The following is a 16,895-nucleotide window of genomic DNA, read 5'->3' on the forward strand; positions in this document are numbered from 1 at the left end:
GGTATCTTAGTCAATGGGGGTTCACGTGACATCTGCATGGGGGCTGTGTGTCTCCTGCTCTATGCAATCTAGATTGTTGTGTGGCAACACAGGAATAGTGTGAATGGACTGAGAGCGTGCCTAATAACATGTAAGAACAAACACAATCAAGAAATCTGAACTTCCCACCCAAAAAAAACAGTTTCTCCCCCTTCCTGCCTCCCTGCAAGACGGTTTTTGAACTTCCCGCCACCCCAACTTTGCAGAGAGCCTAATTCCCATTACCCGGTACCTGTGTGGGGGGAGAGAGCTCTCATATTGCCCCCTCGGGGGCCCGCTCAAGGACAGGGTTACCCTCACAGCTTTACTTAAATGAATTTGGTGAGATGCTAGGAACTCCTTGCTTTTACAGAGTTTTTCAAAGGATCATCAGTCACTCATCCCATGGTAGGTTCCTGTCTCATCTGGGCCATGGAGGGGCTGGTAGCTCCCCTCCTGTACGTGTCCGGGCCTCGGCGTTGTGTGTCTTCATTTGCTGTCGCCCTCCGGATAACAGAACAGGTGACCATGTATTAATGTCTCACACAGAGAGTATCCAGTATGTCTGATTCAGTCCTCCTCGAGCCGATTTCCTGCTTCTGACGAGTCTGCCACCTGATTCAGGGACTGTGATTTTAATGTGTCTCGAGCGGTGTTACGTCCAGGTTTTCTGCGGTGTTGGACCTGACGCCACCCCTCAAGCCAGTCCTGTGCGTCCTCCGGTTTGGTGAAGAGCCACGCTTTTCCATCCGCCTCTACTCTCAGTTTTGCTGGAAATAGCATAGAGTACTTGAGTTCACGGTTCCTAAGTTCTTGCTTCACCGCAATGAAGCTCCGCCGCTGTTTGGCCACCACCGTGGTGTAGTCTGGGAAGAAAGATATCATACTTTGTTGGAACAGGATCTGTGGGGCCGCTCTCGCTGTCTGAAGGATGAGATCACGGTCGCGGAAAATAAAAATGCGTGCTAGGATAGGCCGCGGGGGCGCCCAGGGCCGGAGTCTGCCCCCAGGGACCCGATGGGCTCGTTCAACCAAAAAATAATTTGAGAGTCCACTGGGCAGCAGGTGGTTCTTGATCAGGTCCTCCACAAAGAGGTCCAGGGCAGGGCCTCCCATTTCCTCCGGCACTCCCACAATGGGTACATTATTGTGGTGGGAGCGGCCTTCGTAGTCATCCAGCTTCGGCGCCATGGTCCTGTTGTCCATTTCCAGCAGTGGCACTTGCTTCTTCAGGGAGGCTGTGTGTGGCCATTTTTGATTCAAGCTCTGTCACTCGGGAGCTTAAGTTCCTGAAGTCAGCACGGATAAGCAAGAGTTCAGTGGTCACAGTGTCTATACGGGATTCTAGTGAGGTGCGTACCTTATTGAGGGTGGTCATGATGTCCTGTAGTGTGATCTCTTGCCGTGGCATAGTCTCTTTTGTAGATGCCGCTGCAGCCTCAGTACGGTTGTGCGCATCTTTGTCCATTTTAGAGAAGGCGTACTTCTCCAGTTTATTCTGTTGGGTCACTCGTTGGCCCTGGCCCCCCATCTTGCCCATTTTACAACTACCACTCATGGTCACTGACCACCTGAAGGCAGTATTCACCGCCGCCTGCCTGTGCTACCTCATGGCGCACACTGCCTGTTGGGTTTCCTGCGAATTGATGCGTTCCACTCTGTGTTTTGTATGTGGCTGGAGCGTGGGGTTCAGATTGGGACAGGCATGGAGCGCGAAGCGCTGTGTTCTCGGGTTGAGCTGTGGCCCTGGAGCATCGAAGTCCTGCAACGGTCTATATACAGGCCGCAGCAGTTGAGGGTGATGTCACCCCGGCCACGGAGTGGTCAATTGTCTGGGTCCCTGTAAATGCAAGCCTCAGCGCTGGTACACAGTCCGTTTTGGAAGGTCTTACAGCAGTTCAAAGGGCCCGCTATGATTATGCACAAGGCCGGCCCCTGTTAAGCCCATGGACGCAGGAGTGACATAACGGGCATACCTCAGCATGTCACAGTAGGCGGGCCGGTGGCGCGTGGAGGCCCGCCCGTGCCGGTCACACTGGAGGCCCCTGTGGCCACACGCCGGCGCCCAATTGCCAGATTCCACCTCAGTGCAGACGCCGAGGTCAGCCACTTCTTTCCGGCCTTTGATGTAGTGGGACAGTGGGACCCCCCCCATTGCAGCTCTGTGGGGTCCCGACGCACGGCCGAAACTGTAGGCGAAAGTCTGAGGGTCCCAGATGGCGGATCCCTATAGCAGCGCAGCAGCCCAGGGCGCACTCCACTACTCAGCGCCGCCAGGCCCGCGCCTCCGGATGCCGCCGACGGGCATATCATCCACGCCAGTCCCCAGTTGCGGTGTGCCCCAAGGCCGCAATCCGGATAGTGCTGTCATACGCACCGAGGAGGTTGCTACAGGCGGGGCAAGTAGCTCGGTAGATGTGGGCAGAGTTCCGGCACTCCCGCAGGCGATTTTGGCTGGGTGGGGTTACGGAGAAATGTATCGGATTTTCATTTTAAGCCCCCGGAGGTCCGGAGCTCTATGAGGCGGTGGCCATCTTCCTCAGCTCAAGAGCTATCACTTTTAATAAATACATAATTGTAAACAGGCTGATACTTGTGGGTCATACAGACCAATTTCCATCCTAAACTCAGATTATAAGCTTTTTACATCTGTCCTGGCCAAAAGACTGGGGGAGGTGGCACCCTGTATTTTACATCAGGACCAGCGAGGTTTTGTGAAGGGCCGCCAGCTCTTTGAGCTGACTTATGATCTGATGGGTGCTATCGACATGGCGACCGCGGATTCCTTGCCTTTAGCTGTTATCACGTTGGATGCCACCAAGGCCTTCGACAGGGTGAATTGGACATTCCTGTCGGGGGTCTTGGTAAAATTTAACATTGGGGAGGCTTTCCGTGGAGCGGTCGGTTTGCTGGATCGGAATCCTACAGCTTCCTTGTTGGTCAATGGGGAATTGTCAGATCCCTTTAATATTACCCGGGGTACCAGGCAGGGCTGCCCACTCTCCCCTCTCCCATTTGATTTATACATTGAGCCCTTTGCCCAACGATTGAGGGATGATGTTGATATCAAGCCTTTTATCTATAGGGGATGGGAGAGGAAGGTAGCCCTGTATGCGGACGACATTCTCATCTTTTCCTCCGACCTGAGTACAGCACTACCTGCGGTCATTGCACAGGCCAATGACTATGGTGGGATGTCAGGTTACCAGATTAATGCATCTAAAACAGAGATGATGATATGGAATGAGGCTGAGCCAGTGGCAGGGGTCCAGCCAAACTGTTCCATGCGGTATCTCGGACTTACCATCGTTAGGGACATAGATAAAATCGTACCGCTGAACCTAGATATGGTCATGAGAGATTGTAGAAAGCTTATAAGGTCGTGGTCTTCGCTCTCCCTTTCCATCTTGGGTAGAGCTAATTTGGTAAAAATGTTTATTTTACCCAAAATTTCTTTTTTGTTTAACAATATCCCCTTGTATTTTGAACCTTCTACTCTACAAAAGTTGCAAGGCCTTATCAGTTCTTTTATTTGGAACGAGCATATACCTCGGATAGCATGGAAAAAGATTAGGCGCCGTAGAGAAAAGGGGGGACTAGCAGCACCCGACTTACAACTATATGCTTGGGCTTTCCAACTTTCCCATGCTAGGATGCTGCTTAAGATGCCGATTAATGTGGGTATAGGAAGCATGTTTGCTGCATTATTGAGAGGAGGGGGTGTAGACCAGTAGGGTTTTTTGTTTAAATTTGGGGATCCTAAGTTTTTTAAAAAGATTAAGTTGAAGATTCTGTTGGGTTTTATAAAAACATGGGTCAAACTAAGAGGTGCAATAAAGGTGGGCTATTTTTCAGGTAGGTCACCATTATGGAACTCTCCCGGTTCCCCGGCATGGCTTCTTGATAGTTTGGCAGCACCTTTGAGAGAGGCTGGTCTGGAAATTTGGGGAGATCTCTTTTTTGATGGAGTTTTGCTATCTTGGGACCACATACTAGCTAGAATGGGGTCGGGTCTCTCTAAATTCACATATTTACAGATGGCAAGTTGGCCCCGTACTCAGAGCTCTGCCAAGGGTAGATTTCAAATAGGTGGTGAGAGCAGTATAGTGACCCTGATGATGGACAGACCTCCCGCACCTAAAGAAATTTCGTTCTGGTATAACTCGTTACTAGATGAGGTTGACGGGGAGTTTGCCTTACCTGAGACATTGTGGAGTTCCTCTTTCCCCGGGAAAGACCTTGAGAACATCTGGTATTCCTCCTTTAAAATCTTGTGGGATACAGTGAAGCCATCGTGGTTGTGTAGGAATCACCTCTTTACGCTACATAGGGCTTATTATTCCCCACAGCGGTTATCCAAATTCTCTACTGAATCCACTGTGGCATGCCCTAAATGCGGATTGTTAGAAGCCTCTGATCTACATATGTTCTATGAATGCCCATTGGTGTTACCTTATTGGGACGCTATTAGCACTTTGTTGACAACATCTGTGGGGCATCAAATTGCAATTAACGCGTTGCTTGTAATTTTTGGAACATCATTGGAAGTTCAAGGTCCTGTTAAAAAACTCTTGTTTTATTGTATCCTACTTGCAAGAAGAGAGATCTGCAGGAAATGGAAGGATCCACTGCCACCCACCTTGCTAGACTGGCGTTCATCAGTACTGCGAACGTCAAAAATGGACCTAGTAAGATCTGGTAATCCCGAAAAACGAGATTTTTGGCACCTTTTGAAATGGTCCTAGGTGTGTGTTTGGGTATTTTTTTTTTTTCTTTTTCCCCCACCGTCCGATGATTAACGCTGCTTGGTCTGCTCTCCCTCCTAGATATAGACATACCCAGAGCACGGTTTCCATAATCAATCATGAGTATCCAATAGCAGCAACATTGCCCCTATATGGATCAATATCTCGCGGTGTATCCTCTGGAGAGTTTTTGAATAACACTGAGTGCTGTCCTTGTTTGTGATAGCTCTACCAGTTTACCTGTGACAGTGTACTTCATCTTTCTCTTCTCTCCTAGAGCTTCTACACGACTTTCCAAGGGCAAAATAAGGACAAAAAAAAATTAAAAAAATAAAAATAAAAATACATAATTAAAGCATGAAGTGGTAGCACAATGTCATTTTTAATCAGCAGATTTAACATTGAAAAGGCCACAATCTTTCCCACTGACATGCGGTTTAGCTGATAAAACTATATAGTGTACGAACAATAATGTTTGGTGTTGGAGCCGGCCTCGTGGCGTGGTCCTGTTCCCCCTCGCCAAGCCGCACGAGGTCCCCTGCACCTCGGGGCTCCTCCATTTTGGATTGTACGTGACTGCGCACCAGCCTACGTGACCCCGCTCAACCCGGCCTCGGCCCCCAGCAAGCCCCGACATAAAGGCACCAACAACTGGCCAGGGGGTACCACGTGAACACTTCCCCACTCCCGGCGGAGGGCAGTATCGATGGGACCCCCAACCGTCCTCCCACACCTAGGTGCGATCACCCCACAGTTCTCCTAGGCCTGGCGCCTCTCCTGCTGAGCGTCTGGCCGCTCCCGACCCGGCCTCTCCGCCCCCCCCGGGCGCAGGGGTCCGGACATCAAAGGGCTCCAGACCTATATCTGGGGCGACCCTGCAACAGGACAGCAGTTGTATCCCGGAGTCAAGAGCCCTGCTGATCGGATCGCGGCTGACCCTACGGAGAAAGACTCATCCTGGAACTACGCTCTGAGCCCTGCTGACTACGTCGCGGCTCCACCGTGCTTAAAGACCTTCACGAACCTTTGGGGCCCTGCTGACGCTGTCGCGGCCCAACCTTGTTGAACTTACCATCAGAGCCCAGCTGACCTCGTCGCGGCTCGACCGAAGCGGACCTACCACCGGAGCCCTGCTGACTGTGTCGCGGCTCGACCCAAGCGGAACTACCACCCGAGCCCTGCAGACACCGTCGCGGCTCTCCACGTCCGAGCTGCTTTGAGACCAGCACCTGCCGCTCCGATCCCCGGAGCCACCTTCGGCCTAACTCAAGGTCTGGCGCAGAGCTTCCCCGTACCAGGCTGGTACTAAGACTGTCCCGCTACCCTGTCCCTACAAAGACATTAAGACTCTTTCTGGATCTCTCGATCCCCCTGTAAATATTTCGAATATACTACTATCGATAAAGTACCTAGATAAGCAACTGATACGGAGTCCTGTGTGGTGGTGTTACTGGGCCTAGTACGATCATAGGAGAAGGACCTCTCCTAGGAGGCTTCTCAGCGGCGCTCGGCTATAACTTTGCGGTAGGAAGGTGCCCCGGAGTGGCCCCCCTGACCCCCCGGTGGTCCTCCCTCCAACATTTGGTGGCCAGCGACGGGATCCGAGCCAGACGCAATCGTACAGGCAAGTAACGCACCCACTGCCTAACCAGACGGAAAAAGAAAGAGAACCATGAGCAGCCAAGAAACAACCGTGGCCGCAACCTTCCAGCAAGAGAGGTTGGAAGAATACACCCACAAAGAATTGAAACAATTCTGCAAGGACAAAGGGATCCCAACCACAGGATTGGGCACCAAGGAAGAAATGCAGAAAGCCCTGAAAGCCTGGGCAGAATCCGAGGCCACTCCACCCCAAGGCGACGGGACCTCGGCCCGGGACGAAAACCTGCCGCCGACCATGACCCCGGCAGATGGGGGACGGAGCATCCCGGAAGCCGGCCTATCCCACGAAGAAATGCGAGAACGGGAGAGGGTCCGGACACACGAATTGGAACTCGCACGACTCCGGCTGGACGATGAACTCCTGCTGGCGGAGAAAAAGTTGGCCTTGGAGCAACTACGGCTGCAGGAGGAAATCGAAGAAAAGAAACGGCATTGAGAACTAGAAGAGAAACGGCTAACCCTCGAGCCCGAGAGGGGCCTCAAGGAACTCGAACTGAAATCGAAAACGGGGGAGACCAGCACCCCCGGATCCCGGGACGCTCTGCCACTGACCGAGCCAAAGGTTCATATCCCCAAGGATGTCGTCAAGGAGTACTATAAAAACGACGACATCCAGCAATGGTTCCGAGCATACGAGGTAGCCATGACCTCCCATCGGGTATCCCGGAAGGATTGGGGTGCCGGCCTATGGAGGAGGTTCCTCAGTGAGGGCCGGGATACCCTGCTGCAACTCCCCGACGCAGTGATGACCTCGTATGACCACATGAAAGAGGCCCTACTCACCCGCTACGGACTATCAGCCGAGATGTACCGGCAGCGCTTCCGGGACTGCAAGAAGCTCCCCGGTACCACATGGGTCGAATACGTGGACTTCTTCAGCAGAGCCTTTGAAGGGTGGATAAGAGGGAGCAAGGTCACCTCGTACAACGAACTGTTCGACCTCATTGTCTGGGAGCACCTCGCCAACAACTGCTTTGTCGAACTAAGGCAACACCTCCTTGACAGCAAACTGACCGAGCCCCGGAAGCTCGCCGCCGAAGCCGACCGATGGGTCAACACCCGGGTCCCCCGGAACCCCGTGGGGGACTACCAACGGAGTACCACGGGACCTCCTCGCCAGCGGGGCGGAGGAGGAGGGTCCCACCGCAATCGAGAATTCCCGGCTGGGCCGCCCCGAAGCCCGCCACGAGGCCAAGCCGCCAACCACGCGTCCCCGATCCTGGTCCGTAGGGGGACCCCCATCGCCAGGCCTGGACCCCGACCAACAGTGACCTGCTTCGGCTGCCAACAGACAGGCCACTATGCGAGCGACCCGGCCTGCCCCGTGAACAAACGAAACGGGACCGCTGGGCCCCCTCCCCGACAAATAGCCGCCGCAGCCCTGGGGGAAGAAGAAGAAGAGGAGGAAAACCGCGACGTCGGGTCCCCTGAGTGGGAACCGGCTGCCATGTCACTCGTATGCCTGGGCACCCGAGAAATGGTGCCCCGAGCCCCCATCCCGAGCAACACCCAGAAGTACCAGCAGTGGGTCACCATCAATGGGCAACGGGTCGAAGCCCTCCGTGACACTGGGGCCAGTGTGACCGCTGTCCGCTGCCACCTGGTGACCCCCGAACAGATCCTGTCACATGTCCTATGCCCTGTCCAGACCGCGGACAACACCGAAAGCATGTGCCGGATGGCCCGGATCCCCTTCGAGTGGGGAGGAGTGTCAGGCACCCTGAAAGTAACTGTCCGCGACGACGCTCCAGTGGACTGTCTCCTGGGGAACGACCTGGAGAGCTCCCCCTGGGCCCAGGTGGAGCGCCGAGAGCATCTGGGGATGCTAGGGCTGCCCGAATGGGCCTGCGCCACCACCCGGTCCATGACCGCCCAACCAGCCGCTGCAGCGGCCCCCGTCGAGCCTGCGGGTCCAGAACTGCCACCCTCCTCCGGCACGGAGGAGCCTGACGATGAGGCCGGGCAATCCGAACTTTCCCCCGACGAGACCGCCTCCCTCAGCGAGATCCCCGAGCTGGCCCAGTGGCGCCACGACGGGGGCCCCACCCATGAACAGTTCCAACAAGAACAGAAGGCCTGCCCGTCCCTCGAGGGGGCCCGACAGCAAGCGTCCGCCCAGGCCACGGGGGACCCCACGGGAACCCACTGGATCTATTGGGACAATGACTTGTTATATAGCGAACAGAAAGTCGCCGAACTAGGAGCCGGCCGTGTGTTGGTGGTTCCCCTCCGATTCCGAGAGTTCCTCCTGAACCTAGCGCATGACGTGCCCCTCGTCGGACACCTCGGGCGAGACAAGACCTACAGCCGCTTGGTGACCCATTTTTATTGGCCCCGAATGCGGAGAGACGTGGACCACCACTGCCGGTCCTGCCAGACCTGCCAAGCCAGCGGGAAGACTGGGGGTCGAGTCAAGGCCCCCCTCCAACCATTTCCAGCCGTCCACACCCCGTTCGAACGGGTAGGGATCGACATCGTGGGGCCCCTCGACCCCCGAACCGCCCTGGGCCACCGCTTCATCCTGGTACTGGTCGACCACGCCACCCGATACCCAGAGGCCATCCCCCTCCGATCTGTGACAGCTCCAGTGGTGGGCCGGGCCCTGATGGGCATCTTCTCCAGGGTGGGGTTCCCCCGAGAAGTGGTGAGCGACAGGGGTACGAACTTCATCTCGAAATACATGAGATCCCTCTGGCAACAATGTGGGGTCACCTACAAGTTCACCACCCCTTACCACCCCCAGGGGAACGGACTGGTCGAGCGCTTCAACAGAACCTTGAAAGGAATGATCCAGGGCCTGGAAGAGCCCCTGAGGAGGAGATGGGACGTCCTGCTGCCATGCCTCCTGTTCGCCTATCGAGAGGTTCCACAGAAATCCCTGGGCTTCAGCCCCTTCAAACTGTTGTATGTGCACCCCGACCGAGGGCCCCTCAGCCTGGTCAAAGAGGGCTGGGAGGCGAGCGCCCAAGATGCCCCCCCCCCCGACATCTACAGGTACCTCTTGATCCTGCGGAACCAGACTCGGAAGTTCCGGGCCCTGGCAAAAGCCAACCTCGAAGCCAGCCAAGAAGACATGAAACGCAGGTATGACGAAAATGCCTCGACCATCGAGTTCGAGCCGGGCCAGCAAGTCTGCCCGTGGACCCCTGCGCCCTTCAGGACAAATGGACCGGGCCCTTCAAGGTGGTTGAGAAGAAGAGCCCCATCACCTACTTGGTCGACATGGAGTCCCCAAGGAACCCCCTCCGGGTCCTACACGCCAACCGGCTCAAGCCCCACTTTGCCCGAACCGAACTAAGCCTGCTGCTGGCTACCGACGATGGGGGCGAAAGCGACTCCGAGCCCCTACCAGACCCCCTGGGGTCCTCGGACCAAGACGGCTCCCTGGAGAGCGTCAAACTGTCCACCACCCTGACCCCAGAACAGCGCCATGACTGCCGGCAGCTGCTGCAACCCTTCGCTGCCCTCTTCTCTCTCACACCCGGGGTGACCCCCTGGTGCGTCCACGACGTGGATACCGGGGACAGCCCCCCTGTGCGACACCGCGCCTACAGAGTGCCCGACCGGGTCCGAGCCTGCATACAAACGGAGGTCTCCAAGATGCTCGCCCTCGGAGTCATCGAGCCATCCGACAGCCCGTGCGTGGGCCAGCCCTGTGGTCTTGGTGCCGAAGGCCGCCGCCCCCGTTACCCCCCCGGGACTCAGATTTTGTGTGGACTACAGGGGCCTAAACGCAGTCACCAAGACCGATGCCCACCCCCTGCCACGGGCAGATGAGCTGATCGACCGCTTAGGGGCCGCCCGCTACCTAAGCACTTTTGATCTCACCGCTGGGTACTGGCAGATCAGGCTCACCCCCGGCGCCCAGGAACGATCCGCCTTCTCCACCCCCGATGGGCACTACCACTTTCGGGTGATGCCCTTCGGTATGAAGAACGCACCAGCGACCTTCCAGAGACTGGTGAACAAGGTCCTAGCCGGACTAGAAGCCTTCAGCGTGGCCTACTTAGACGACATTGCAGTCTTCAGCAACCACTGGGCCGCGCACCTAGGACACCTCAGAGAAGTCCTGGCCGCTCTCCAAAGGGCCGGGCTCACGATTAAGGCCAGCAAGTGCCAGATCGGTCAAGGATCAGTGACCTATCTAGGCCATCAGGTGGGGAGTGGCCAGGTGGCGCCCCTCCAGTTGAAGGTCGATGCCATCCAGGCGTGGGAGCCCCCCGCCACCCAAACAGCTGTCCGGGCCTTCTTAGGCCTCACAGGCTACTACCGGCGATTTATCAAAGACTATGGCAGTATTGTGGGCCCCCTCACGGAGCTCACTTCCAAAAAGCAGCCCAAAACGGTGCACTGGACACCCCGCTGTCAGACCGCGTTTGAAACCCTCAAGGCGGCAATGTGCGCTGCTCCTGTACTACAGGCCCCTGACTACGGCAAGGAATTCGTGGTTCAGACAGATGCCTCGGAGTACGGGGTTGGGGCGGTCCTCTCCCAGATGGACACCGAGGGCCTCGACAGACCTGTGGCCTTCATCAGCCGCCGACTGCTGCCCCGAGAACAGAGGTGGAGCACCATCAAGCGGGAGGCCTTCGCCGTGGTATGGGCTCTCAAAAAGCTCCGGCCCTACCTTTTCGGCACCCACTTCCGAGTCCCTACAAAGACATTAAGACTCTTTCTGGATCTCTCGATTCCCCTGTAAATATTTCGAATATACTACTATCGATAAAGTACCTAGATAAGCAACTGATACGGAGTCCTGTGTGGTGGTGTTGCTGGGCCTAGTACGATCATAGGAGAAGGACCTCTCCTAGGAGGCTTCTCAGCGGCGCTCGGCTATAACTTTGCGGTAGGAAGGTGCCCCGGAGTGGCCCCCCTGACCCCCCGGTGGTCCTCCCTCCAACATTTGGAAATAGAGTTTCTGCAAATATGTGTCATTTGCATATCACCAAGTAAAGTTTTAAGTTTGTTTTGCTCCTATTTAACTCAGTGCTTGCATCACACTTCTTGATTACAAACAAATTGCTTTTATAATTCCCACTATATTTTGAAATATTTGTAATCTTAATTAACAGGCTATTTTTTTTTAATGTTATGTGTTAGAGAATAATAACTGACATCTTCAGACAGCTCACTTGACAAAATCCTCTATCTCTAGTAAGAGAGACAAAAATAAAGTCAATTTTCCAAGCAGCAGTTAGTAAAAAGACAAACTGACATTTGACCTCTTTCCTTGAGCAGTTGGCAAATGTGTCAAGATAAAAACAAGATTTAATGGCATCTTTATTGCTCATTCACTTTCTGAATGAACAGAACACCTGCTTCTTTCCAGCCTAAATTGACTCGCCAGATGGAAGTAGGTGATAAAAATAGCTAGACTCGATAAAATTTTACTCACAATTGCGAGTGGGTGAGTAGATTTTTCGAGTCCTGCAATACATAGGGTACAACTACTCACCTGAGGCAGATTTGTTTCCCTTCCTACTACGGACATCTCCGGTTATAATGTGAGATGGGGTCTCTGAGAAAGTACCACTACTCAGATTTGACCACTAAATAAGTGCCTAACAAACGTTGGCAATGCCATGTCGTGTAGTTCCTACCAATCCATAGGACCTGTGCATTGTTCGGACAATATAAACTAAGGGCTAAGATTGATTCCAGGCACCCCAGAAGGATATGTTGGCCTATAGACCAGAAAGCTCACTGTGCCACTGTAAGCATCCCTAACATAACAGGGAGCAAATGGTTTCTGGCAACCACACAACATGACAACCTTGTGCCCTCAGGGATCATGGAAACAGAATGAAACCTTTCGCTCAGTCACTTGTGCTCACTTGTTCTCAGTGAAATATACAGAGAATACACAGTGGGACGTTTTCAATAATATTTATTGAACCAACATTATTCTTGCATAAAATACATGTGCTGCAATGGTTAGGAGACAGAAGCAGATAACGTGATTACGAGCACCAAAAGCGTAAATAGTAGGTAGAGTTCTACCACTGTGCTAAAGCCATGAATATATGCAGGCATATAAAACAAGTATAAGCAACACATGGTCCTGACTTATCCTTCCAGTCCACCTGAAATGTACAGGACTGGAAAAATCAATTCAAACGGTCATACAGAGAGTTATTTTATAATTAGATTATAGTCACAGAGAGAAAGACAAAAGACATCAATGTTTATATGAAAAAATCTCATCTTTATATAGTCTTTACGAAAAACAGTATTTAGTCAATCCTTATAACAATAGGCGGTTGTCAGAAGAGGAGTGAAAAGGAAGTGCTCATGTGCAATGTGAACGTGAAAAGCAAAAAGAACAATCAGGAAAAATAAAAAGCAAAGATATCCTATTTCATATATACAACACTGGTTGGAATAAGTGAATGTTAGGCCTGTATATGATATCAATCCACTTTCCTATCCCTTGGATGGCCTCTGGATATTACGCCAGGGTCAAAAAGATAGTAATGCAGGCCAAAGAAAGAGAATATCGACATTTCGACCAGTCTTCCGCGATAGGGGTCATTTCTACCTCCTCATGCAGGTCTTCATCGGGACAATAGGACAACCGTTACGTGGGCCTGGACATATCTATATGTTGTCCAAGTTGGATAGTTCTTTATTTGTAAAAAAAGCTGAAAGGGTGGTCCCCAATGCAGGAGTGAAGGGGCCCCCTATTATACCTCTAAAAAATGATATACCCCAAGGTAAGTAGCTCAATCGTTTCTCGTTATACAGTCAACTCGCCAGATAATTCTTTGCATATGACTTCAAGGGGCCTTAGTCCCCATCACAGTCAAGATCCCCACATTGCTGCACTCACACATGGATGCAGAAAATCTGGTCGGCATTGGAATGGAGCCCATCCATAGAGTGAAGGACCCTGTCTAGGTCACGTACTAGACACCCCTCACGAGTTGTCAGGTAGCAGGGTGGTAATTTCTCAGGATGCAAGGAGCCTCGGTGTCAGCTGAAGTACCTCCTCTACTAATCTATCGGAATGCTCATCTTTTATAATTGAAAGTAGCCTTACGATGTACGTATAGATTAGTGATGTTGTGGATATGTAGAAAGCCCTGTCGCCTCCATGAATGAAGATAGTGATGACATTTGTACATGGATGCTGAAAATCTGGTCTGCATCGGAATGGAATTTATGTTAGAAAACCACACTCCCACTCTGAAAGGGTGGTGGCGGTCTTCCGGACACACTGTGGTAGCTTGGCTCGAGTGGTCAGGAATCAGGCTCCGTGCTAAGCATACGACATACCCAAACAATAACCATGCGTGCATCCGTTCCAAAAACGACTCTACACCGTAAAAATTATGAAAATCTCTTTCTTTATCTTCTTTTTCTCTTGGTTGCTGATTGGAGAAATAAATAACAATCACAATATACAAACTTTTTAGAAAGTGCAGGTCAAATAAATACTGGCTTAATGATTCAATAAATAGGGGTGATCATAAATAAAGAAGGCATAAATATAAGTGCAATACATACAGGCAATTAAATATTCTGAGGCAATAAATACTGTAAACCAATAAATATTGTGCATCAATAAATACTGGGGACCAATAAATACAGTGGAACAATAAATAGGTTAAATACAATACAGTGCCCCTAATAAATAATTAAAAGCTGACAGTGACACTCATAGAATCAGATCACATTTGAATTCCTAAGGGCTGATTTGGCCCAGGCACAGCTTGTGGGGATGTGGAAGGCTTGAAGGTGTCTACTCCCTGGCTGGGACAAGGCTGAGGCCTAAACTGAGGTAGATCAAGGTGGGAATACCAGAGACCTGGCTCTCTCTCTCCGCACAACCTCTCTAGATTAGTCCCAGCTCACCCCTGGCACAGTCAGGTTGGTTCCAGCACCTCCCTAGCCCCTTAGAGCAGTCTCTCAGGTCTCCACAGGGCCTTAGGCGCCCTCTACTCCACTTACTGCCCTTTTTCTGATGCTCCGACGCTGCTGGAGTCGTGTCGACGCCGTGAGGCGGTTCCGGTTCGATGTCGGCGGCCTCGGCACAATGTCAGTTCTTGACGACGCCGGTAGGCGGTTCCGGTTTCGATGTCGGCGGCCTCGGTTCGATCTCGACCTTCGATTCGATGGCGTCGGGCAGTCTTTACTCGATGTCGACTTCGGGCGGCTCCGGTCCGATGGCGACCTCGGATTCGATGACGTCGGCCGGCCTTGCCTCGATGTCGATTTCCGGCGGCTCCGGAGTGCGATCCTCACTCCCGACCTCCGGTGCTCCTCTCCCTAGGTTTCCGGCGACTCCGGAGTGCGACCTCCACTCCCGACCTCCGGCACGATTCTCTCAGGTTCCGGCGACTCCGGAGTGCGATCCTCACTCCCGACCTCCGGTACCCCTCACCTCGGTCTCCGACGACTCCGGAGGGCGGACTTCACTCCTCCGATGACGCCGCTCACTCGACCTCGGGTGACTTCCTCCTCGACCTCTGGTATTCCTCACGACCTCTGACGGCGCCCTCTCTCGACCTCTGGCGGCTCCGGGTACGACGTCTGCTTTTCCAGTCAGCGCCGCTTCTCCACCTCGGGCTCCAGGTCTCAGGCTACTCGACGTCGGACTTCAGGGAAACCAGTTTCCAGGTCAGGATCTTGCTGTTCTCTGTTTCTAAGGCCTGTTCCTGCTGTCCAGGTCCTTAGGATGGTTTTTCTGGCTTCTTCCCACACAGGGCTCCAGGCTGGGCTCAGTCAGTAGGGACTAGTATCACGGGTGGGTTTATGGACCCCACTCCAGGCACAAGTTTCCACCCCTGCTGCTTCACTCCTTCCTCCTTCAAGTTTCTGCTGCTCACTCTTCACCAGTCAGGTGCCAACTGCCAGCTCCAACTGCCAACTCTCTGTCTTAGCTTCCCAACATTCTAAACCGCCTCCAACTGTCACAGGGTTCTGGAATGTTCTGGAAGGTGCTGGTAGGTTCCAGTGGATGCTGGTGATGTCACAGGTGGCCACCATTTTGTGCTTCAGGCCCTCAGACAGAAGTTTCAGGGGTAGGTAAAATGGCTCCCTGAATCTGCAGCAACACTAAAAAGTCTGGTGGTTCCCAAAAAGGAAAATTCAAACAGGGTTTGAGGCAAAAGTGGGACAAAATAAATAATGATGAGGAGGGACCACCCAAAGGGCTGACAGGTCTAACACGCGTCCCCCCCAGCTGAAAGTGGGGAGAGCTACCCAACCCCTTGGGAGTTCTCATCACTAAGGCGGAAATACCTTGAGAGACCGTCTGCATTGGCGTGGTCCACTCCAGGCCGATGTTCCACCTGAAAGTCCATTCCCTGTAGGGCAATAGACCACCTCAACAACTTGGGATTCTCCCCCTTCATTTGCATCAGCCAACGAAGGGGTCTGTGGTCGGTCTGAACTAGGAAGTGCGAGCCAAACAGGTATGGCCGCAACTTCTTCAGAGCCCATACCACTGCAAAGGCTTCACGCTCTATTGCACTCCACTTCTGTTCCCTGGGAAGTAGTCTCCGGGATAGGAAGACCACGGGTTGATCCAGACCCTCTTCGTTGAGTTGCGATAACACTGCCCCAATGCCATGTTCTGATGCATCTGTCTGGACAATGAACTCCTTGGAAAAGTCTGGGGCCCTTAAGACCGGGGCCTCACACATGGCTTTCTTCAATCTCTCAAAGGCTTGCTGACAAGCCTCCGTCCAGACTACCCATCGAGGTTGTTTCTTGGACGTGAGCTCCGTGAGGGGGGCTACGATGGTACCGTACCCCTTCACGAAGCGGCGGTAGTATCCTGTGAGGCCCAAAAATGCTCGGACCTCAGTCTGTGTCTTGGGGGGTTCCCAGGCCATGATGGCCTCGATCTTCGCCTGGAGGGGTTGCACCGCTCCCCTACCCACCAAGTGTCCAAGGTACACTACCGACCCCTGCCCGATCTGGCACTTGCTGGCCTTGATCGTCAATCCAGCTTGTCTCAGGGCCTGGAGAACAGCTTGCAGGTGACGCAAGTGATCCTCCCAGCTGTTACTGAAGACGGCTATGTCATCCAGATAAGCAGCAGAGAAACTCTCCATTCCGGTGAGGATCTGGTTTACCAGGCGCTGAAACGTGGCAGGTGCGTTCTTGAGCCCAAAGGGCATCACACAGAACTGGTAGTGGCCATTGGGCGTGGAGAAGGCTGACCTTTCCCTTGCTCCATCAGTCAAAGAGATCTGCCAGTACCCAGAAGTAAGGTCAAAGGTACTTAGATATTGGGCAGCTCCCAGCCGGTCAATCAATTCATCCGCCCTAGGGATCGGATGAGCATCAGTTTTGGTCACTGAATTCAGTCCCCGATAGTCCACACAGAACCTCAGTTCTGGTTGGGCACCCGGTGGTGCAGCTTTTGGTACTAGTACCACCGGACTGGACCAGGGGCTGCTAGAAGGTTCGATCACTCCTAGCTCCAGCATCTTAGTGACTTCACTATGGATGCTGGCCTTC

The sequence above is a fragment of the Triturus cristatus genome, chromosome 3_1, assembly GCF_964204655.1.
Source record: "Triturus cristatus chromosome 3_1, aTriCri1.1, whole genome shotgun sequence".
Classification (NCBI taxonomy): Eukaryota; Metazoa; Chordata; class Amphibia; order Caudata; family Salamandridae; genus Triturus; species Triturus cristatus.